Raw genomic sequence first — 7,853 nt, 5'->3', positions numbered from 1 at the left:
TGGCCTGCTGCTTTCTGTTTTGAAAGGTTGTAGGCCCATTTAGATTATCTATTTCTCCTTGTGTAAGTTTTGGTAGATTGTGTCTTTCAAAGAATTGGTCCATTACATCTGAATTATCAAGTTTGTGGGTGTAGAGTTGTTCAAAATATTCTTTTATTATCCTTTTAATGTTCACGGGATCAGTGGTGCTGGCCTCTCTTTCATTTCTGATATTAGTAATTTGTGTCTTCTCTCCTTTTTTTCTTGGTTAGCCTAACTAGATTTCTTGATCTTTTCAGAGTACCAGTTTTTGTTTTCTTTGATTTTCTCTGTTGATTTCCTGTTTTCAATTTCAATGATTTCTGCTCTGATTTTCGTTATTTCTTTTTTCTGCTTGTTTATATTTAATTCGTTCTTCTTTTTCTAGTTTCCTAAGGTGGAAGCTTACATTATTGATTTTAGACCACTCTTCTTTTCTAATATATGCATTCAATGCTATAAATTTTTCTCTAAGCACTTGTTTTGCTAGATCCCGCTAATTTTGATAGGTTCTATTTTTATTTTCATTAAGTTAAAAAGATTTTTAAATTTCTCTTGAGAGTTCGTCTTTGATCTATGTATTATCTAGAATTATATTGTTTAATCTCCAAATATTTTGGGATTCGCCAGTTATCTTTCTTTTGTTGATTTCTATTTTAATTCCATTGTGATCGGAGAGTATACTTTTTATGATGTCTATTGTTTTAAATTTGTTAATGTGTGCTCTATGACCCAGAATGTGAACTATCTTGGTGAATGTTCCATGTGAGTTTGAGAAGAATGTCTATTCTACTGCTGTTGGATCAAGAATTCTATAAATGTGAGTTAGATCTGGTTGATTAATAGTACTTTTCAGTTCAACTATGTCCTTACTGATTTTCTGCCTGCTGTATCTGTCAATTACTGAGAGTAGGGTGTTGAAGTCTCCAATTATAATAGTGGATTTATCTATTTTTCCTTGAGTTCTATCAGGTTTTTCCTCAAATATTTTGATGCTCTCTTAGGAATGTGCACATTAAGGACCTTTATGTTTTATTGGGAAATCGACCATTCTATCATTATGTAATGCACTTCTTTATTAGTGATAATTTTCCTTGCTATGAAAGCTGCTTTGTCGAAAATTAATATTGCTACTCTAGCCTTCTTTTGATGAGTGTCTGCCTGGTATATCTTTCTCCATCCCTTTCCATTAAATTCATCTATCTTTGTATGTATATATATATATGTTTTTAAGGATTGGCACCTGGGCTAACAACTGTTGCCAATCTTTTTTTTTTTCTCTGCTTCCCCCCCCCCCCCCCGTACACAGTTGTATATCCTAGTTGCAGGTCCTTCTAGTTGTGGGATGTGGGACGCCACCTCAACGTGGCCTGACGAGCGGTGCCATGTCCGCGCCCAGGATCCGAACCCTGGGTCACCGCAGCAGAGCACGCGAACTTAACCACTCGACCATGGAGCCGGCCCCTATCTTTATATTTAAAGTGACTTTCTTGTAGACAACAACTCATTTGGTCTTGTTTTTTAATATCCTCTTACAATCTCTGTCTTTCAATTAGTGTATTTAGACCATTCACATTTAAAGTGATTATTGGTATATTCGGATTAGTATCTGCAATATTTGAGACTTTTTTCTACTCATTGCTCTTTTTGTTTCTTGCTTTTTTTTTTTTTATCTTCCACTCTTTCTCTGCCTTCTCTGGTTTTAATTGAGCATTTTATATGACTCCATTTCCGCTCCTGACTTAACATATCAATTATACTTAAAAAAATCTTTTTTCATGGTTGCCCTAGAGTTTGCAATATACATTTACAATTAATCCAGGTCCACTTTCAAATAACACTATACTGTTTCACAAGTAGTGCATATACCTTATAACAGAGTATTCCCAATGCTGCCTTCCATTTCTTATTACATAGTTGTCATTCATTTCACTTATACAAAAGCTGTAATCACTGAACACATTGTTGCTACGATTATTTTGAACAAATTGTTACCTGTTAGATCAATTAAGAGTAAGAAAAACAGAAGACTCTATTTTACTTTCATTTATTCCTTCTTTAACACTTTTTCTTTCTTTATGTATATTCAACTTTCTGATCTATATCATTTTCCTTCTCTCTGAGGAACTTTTTTTTAGCATTTCTTGCAAGGCAGGTCAACTGATGACAAATTTCTTCAATTTTTGTTTGTCTGAGAAAGTCTTTATTTCTCTTCACCTTTGAAGAATTTTTGTTAGATATAGAATTCTAGATTAGCCATTTGTTCTTTCAGTACTTTAAATATTTCACTTTACTCTCTTCCTGCTTGCACAACCTCTGAAAAGAAATCTGATTTAATTCTTATCCTTGTTCCTCCATTGGTAAGGCAATTTTTCTCTGGCTTCTTTCAAGATTTTCTCTTTGTTTTTGATTTTCTACAGTTTGAATATGATATGCCTAGATGTCAATTTTTGGTATTTATCCTGCTTATTGTTCTCTGAGCCTCCTGGACCTGTGGTTTGGTGTGTGTCTTTAATTTTGGAAAATTCTCAGCCATTAAAACTTCAAATATTTCTTCTGTTCCTTTCTTTCTTTCCTCTCCTTCCAGTATTGATATTATGTGTATGTCACATAGTATCTTTTTGATATTACATAATCACATAATATCACCTTTTGTAATCGTCCCACAGTTCTCGGATATTCTGTTGTCTTTTTTTTCTCTTTGTATTTCAGTTCTGGAAGTTTCTATTGATATATCTTCAAGCTCACTGATTCTTTCCTCAGCTGGGTACAGTCTACAGATGAATCCATCAAAGACATTCTTCATTTCTATTACAGTGTTTTTGATTTCTAGCATTTCCTTTTGATTCTTTCTTAGAGTTTCTCTCTCTCTGCTTACATTACTTATCTTTTCTTACATGTTGTCCACTTTTTTCCATTGGATCCCTTAGCACACTAATCATAGTTATTTTAAATTCTCAGTCTGATAATTCCAAAATCTCTGCCGTATCTGAGTCAGGTTCTGATGCTTGCTTTGTCCATTCAGACTGTGCTTCTTGTCTTTTAGTATGTCTTGCAATTTCTTTTGGGAGCCAGACATGGTGTATCAGGTAGATAGGCTTTACTATGAGATTTAAGTTTATCTGGCTAAGAGTTAGGCTGTGTTTACTGTTTCCTGTAATTGTGGTGTCAGAGGCTAAAATTTTCCCCAATGTCCTTGTTTTTTCTCCCCTAGTATCTTTGAGGTTTCCTAGAAACTCCTATTTAGGGTCTGAAGCATCCAGTTCTTTCAGCTGTGATACTCCATTATTATACACGAGCCCTATTGACGTGGTGGTAAGGTGGAGAGGAGACGATTCTATAGTTCTGTGATTAGGTCTCAATCTTTTAGTGAGCCTGAGTTGAGTATTTCCATTCTGCCACATGGAAGGCTGGAGAGGGCTGGGCTGGGTATATCCCTTCCCCCATGTCAGGCTTTGGTAAAACCCCAGTTAATTAGGACCTAGTAAAATAGTTTCCCTTGAGGGCAGGACTTTTTAAGGAGAACAGAGAGCTCTCAAAAGTGTTACTTTTCCCCTCACTATCCCTAAAGTATGAGAGTATTTTTCTCTGATCTTTATAGTGAGAACCTGGTAGGGCTCTTGGAGATAAAACTCAAGAAAGTATATGTGCGTGGGGGAGTAGTTGCTAAGAATGGGCCCCCTTGGAGTTTTTAACTCACAAGTTAGTCTACACTGAGCCTCCAGCAATTGTTCAATTACAATGTAAAGTTTTCCTACTATTCTAGCTCCAGCTGTGGACTTCTGCTCTTGGGCTTTTGCTCCCAGTAAGCTGTGATTCTTTGTATCTGCCTATCTGTCTCTCCAGTTTTGGGGACAAGAGTTTGCCCTGTGACCTCAATTCTCTGATCAATCTAAGAAGAATTATTGGCTTTCAGTTTGAGAACAGCTCTTTTCTTGTTGTGAGAACATAAGTGAGTACTTCCAAGCTCTTTACATGTCAGACCTGAAACTGGAAGTCAGAACTACAGACGTCTCCAACTTACAATGTTTCAACTTATGGTTTTTCAACTTTATGATGGTATGAAAGTGATACGCATTCAGTAGAAACCATACTTCAATTTTGAATTTTGATCTTTTCTCAGGCTAGCAATATGCAGTATGATATTGTCTTGTGATGCTGGGTAGTGGCATCCCAGTCAGCCATGTAATCACAAGGGTAAACAGCCAATACAATTACAACCATTCTGTACCCATACAGCCATTCTGTTTTTCACTTTCAGTACACTACTCAATAAATTACATGAGATATTCAACGCTTTAGTGTAAATTAGGTTTTGTGTTAGATGATTTCGCCTAACTGTATGCTAATGTAAATGTTCCGAGCACGTGAAAGGTAGGCTAGGGGAAACTATGATGTTCGGTAGGCTAGGTGTATTAAATGCATTTTTGACTTATATTTTCAACTTATGTTGAGTTCATCAGGATGTAACCCAATCATAAGTCGAGGAAGATCTATATTTCTTTTTAAGAGTAGACTCTCTATTCTAACTTAACAAGTAGTTTTCAGATGCAACCTTTCTTCCTACTTGGCCTTAAGTTTCCAATATAATTCTTACTATGTGTATTTTCCAATGCACTGTTGATTAACCTTAGACCTGCTACTGTTAAGTTCTAGACTGCCAGTCAGTGGCACATCTCAGTTTTTGGGCAATATGTTTTGACTTTCATACCATGCTGATCTATTTTGAAAATCCTCCCCCCAAAAACCTCAGGAATTGGTGGCATCAATTACCTCTGGCATTGGGGACAAAGGGTGGAGACTCTGAGTTTCCAATCAGCTTTTTAGTTCCTTTGGTGTTAATCATGACCAAACAAACAAGATTTAAGGAAAGTCTGAAGGTTCTTGTTTCCATTTAAAATTGTAATGTCCTGACCTAGGCATGGAATGGAAAATCATTTTCTAGCTTGACTTTCTCTATCCTATCATGTCTCTAAACAATTTGTGCCACGTGGCAAGAGGTACTGCTATGGATCTAATTGTGTCCCCCTAAAATTCTTATTTTGAAGCCTTGAAGCCCTAACGTCTCATGTGACTATATTGGAGATAAGGCCTTTAGGGAGCTGATTAAGGTCAAATGAGATCATAAAGTTTGAGTTCTGATCAGATATAATTGATGTCCTTATAAAAGAGAAAGAAACAAACAGAAATCTCTCTCTCCACCATGTGAAGACTCAACAAGAAGATGGCCACCTGCAAGCCAGGAAGAGAGCTCTCACCAGAAACTGAACCCTGCCAGAACCTTGGTCTTGGGCTTTCCAGCCTCTAAGACTGTGAGAAAATAAATTTCTGTTGTTTAAGCCACCCAGTCTATGGCATTTTGTTATGGCAACCTAGCAGATTAAGACAGTCCTTTGTTGAAATGTGAGCTTGGTGGAATATAAAGATAAAGTGGCTGCAGTGTTTCCAGCTACTGTTTTCTCTCATGCACTCTTGGGTCTCCCTTTCCAGTACAGCAATATGATCTTATGAAGATTCTATAGCTTCGTGGCAACTTTTGGTTATTAAAATTGAGTTCAAATTAAAGCATTAATTTCAAAGTTATTTTAAATTTCATCTCCTTTCCTTATCCTCAGGTCAGACTTGAGTGGCAGTCCTGATTATTGGGTTTGAGCTGGGAGGTTTGGGCAGGGTCTGGCTCTGAGATACTCTCTCCCCTATCTCTTTAAAGCTTAACCCTCTCTGTGGCTATTCCTGCTTCTATGACTAATATTGACAGGCTAAAGATGCCCTCTGCGGCAGTGCCCAAATACTGATTTGCTCATTGGATACACATGTATGTTCTTCATGGGTCTCTAAGAAGCCTCTCTATTATGCTGTTCCCTGGCAAGAGAGGACCCCATGTAATAGAACATCCCATAGCATCTTGCTGCTGTGGTGCCTCACCTGGTAGTCAGCTTCCTTGATTGGACATTAGCAAAATTGCTCTAGCCAGGTAACCTTGGCAGTGACCACTGGAAACTCATACATTTTTCCCATGCCCAAAGTAGGGAATTCGGATTGCTTTACTGTCTTCCTCTCTCTCTCTCTGATTGTCCATATGTGTTTAACCTTATTCTCCCTTCTCAGAAAAGCACACAGGTGAAGTATTAAACAGTGTTTAAGCTCTTAATTTATGTCAAAAAAGGAGATCTTTAGGAATGAAGAAAACTTCTTAAAACAAGAACCAGCTAATGGCCTTGTGAACTTGTTTTTGTAATCCTCTAATTCTTGAATTGTTATTCAGCTTCCACAGGGTGACTCTTTTACTTCATTCATTCAACAAATATTTATTGGGCATCCAAAGTACGTAAGGCACATAAATAAAAATATCCAGAATTGTCCTTGTCCTCAAGGTATCTAAGGAGAGTTAAAATAGACACATAAATATTTTAATACCAAGGTAAAAGATAATAGGTGACATAATAGTGTTGTGAGAATTCAAAGAGGAAGAAATAACTCTTTTGACTCACCTAGGAAAGACTTCATAAAGAACAGGACAGTAGAACAGGGTAGGATTTGTATATTCAGAGAAAGAAAGGATATTCTAGATTACAATACAAAAACATATAAACAAAAGCATAGAAATGGAAAAACACTTGAAATTATTGGCGAAAAGATATATTTTTAGGGTATCCCTCTTTGATGTTAAGTAAGTATCGGAAGTAGAAAGACATAAAGGAAAAGAAGAGGAGTAATAAGAGTAAGAAGAACTAATTAAACAGTTGGATTTTTCCACCTTTAAGCAGTTCTGTGTAGCACTTGGCGAAAAGTGGATACTGATAAAGATGTCTCAGCAGCTTGACTGCTAAATCTCAATTATTCTTAAACTTCTCATTTTTTCTGCTAAATTAATAGGCAGTAGAATAAAGAGCTTTGAAAAACAGCTTTACATCTTTTTTATTTTTTCCTAATTGATCAACTATTCCTTATGTATGTCTAGTCACCATGAGAAATATAAAGAATTGTAACATATCATCTCACTCTACAAGGAGCTTAAATTTTATCTTTTCCTTTCCCTGATTTGTTTTGTTTTTACCCAGATAGCAAAATAATTGACACTAATGAGCCTAATTAGATTACACTTTTTTATTCAGCCCCTCCATTGTTACTGTTCTGCCCAGTCCTGTCATTAAGAAAACGTGAGAATAGCTTCCAACATAGTGTTAACCTGAACTATTACTACTGGAACAAACCTTCCGAAAAGTTTTATTTTGCCTCTTTTATCATGGAGAGCCAAGAATGACTTTTTGAATTTCTAATTGGCATATTATTTCTCTGTGATTGCCATTAATTTGCAGTGACTACTTTTATCAAACATATATGTATGCCCTACAGAGATTTTTAGAATAAACTTCCAATCAAACCACTACTCCCATTTCAAAAATGAAGATAAACCAGGTCTAAGAAACTGAGTAAAACAAAGCCCCATTTATTACATGAATTTTAATTTTAGGAAGATATCTTACATCAGCCGTTCCAGTTTAATTGGTTTAACCTTTCCTATTGGTTACTGGGGACAAGGCACATTTGAACGAATGTAAGGCAGAGAGGCTTGTCAGAACAGTCCGTTCCTCAGCAGATGGTGACTACATCCCATTTAACAATGTAAGTGCTACCTGTAGATGTCACTATTCCCTTACAATTCTTCTTAGTAACCGACACTGGCCCCCCCCCCCCCCCCCAGAGTTACAGGAATGGATATTTGAAGGGATGTTGAATTTCTCTTTTCTAAACAGAGAATTGAAAGGTGAGATTTCCCAGAATATGAAGTATAAAATTGCAAATCAGGATGTAATACACACACGCACACACAC

This window comes from Equus caballus, chromosome X (assembly GCF_041296265.1).
Source record: "Equus caballus isolate H_3958 breed thoroughbred chromosome X, TB-T2T, whole genome shotgun sequence".
Taxonomy (NCBI): Eukaryota; Metazoa; Chordata; class Mammalia; order Perissodactyla; family Equidae; genus Equus; species Equus caballus.
The sequence above is the reverse complement of the archived record's forward strand: the minus strand, read 5'-3'. Positions refer to the sequence as shown.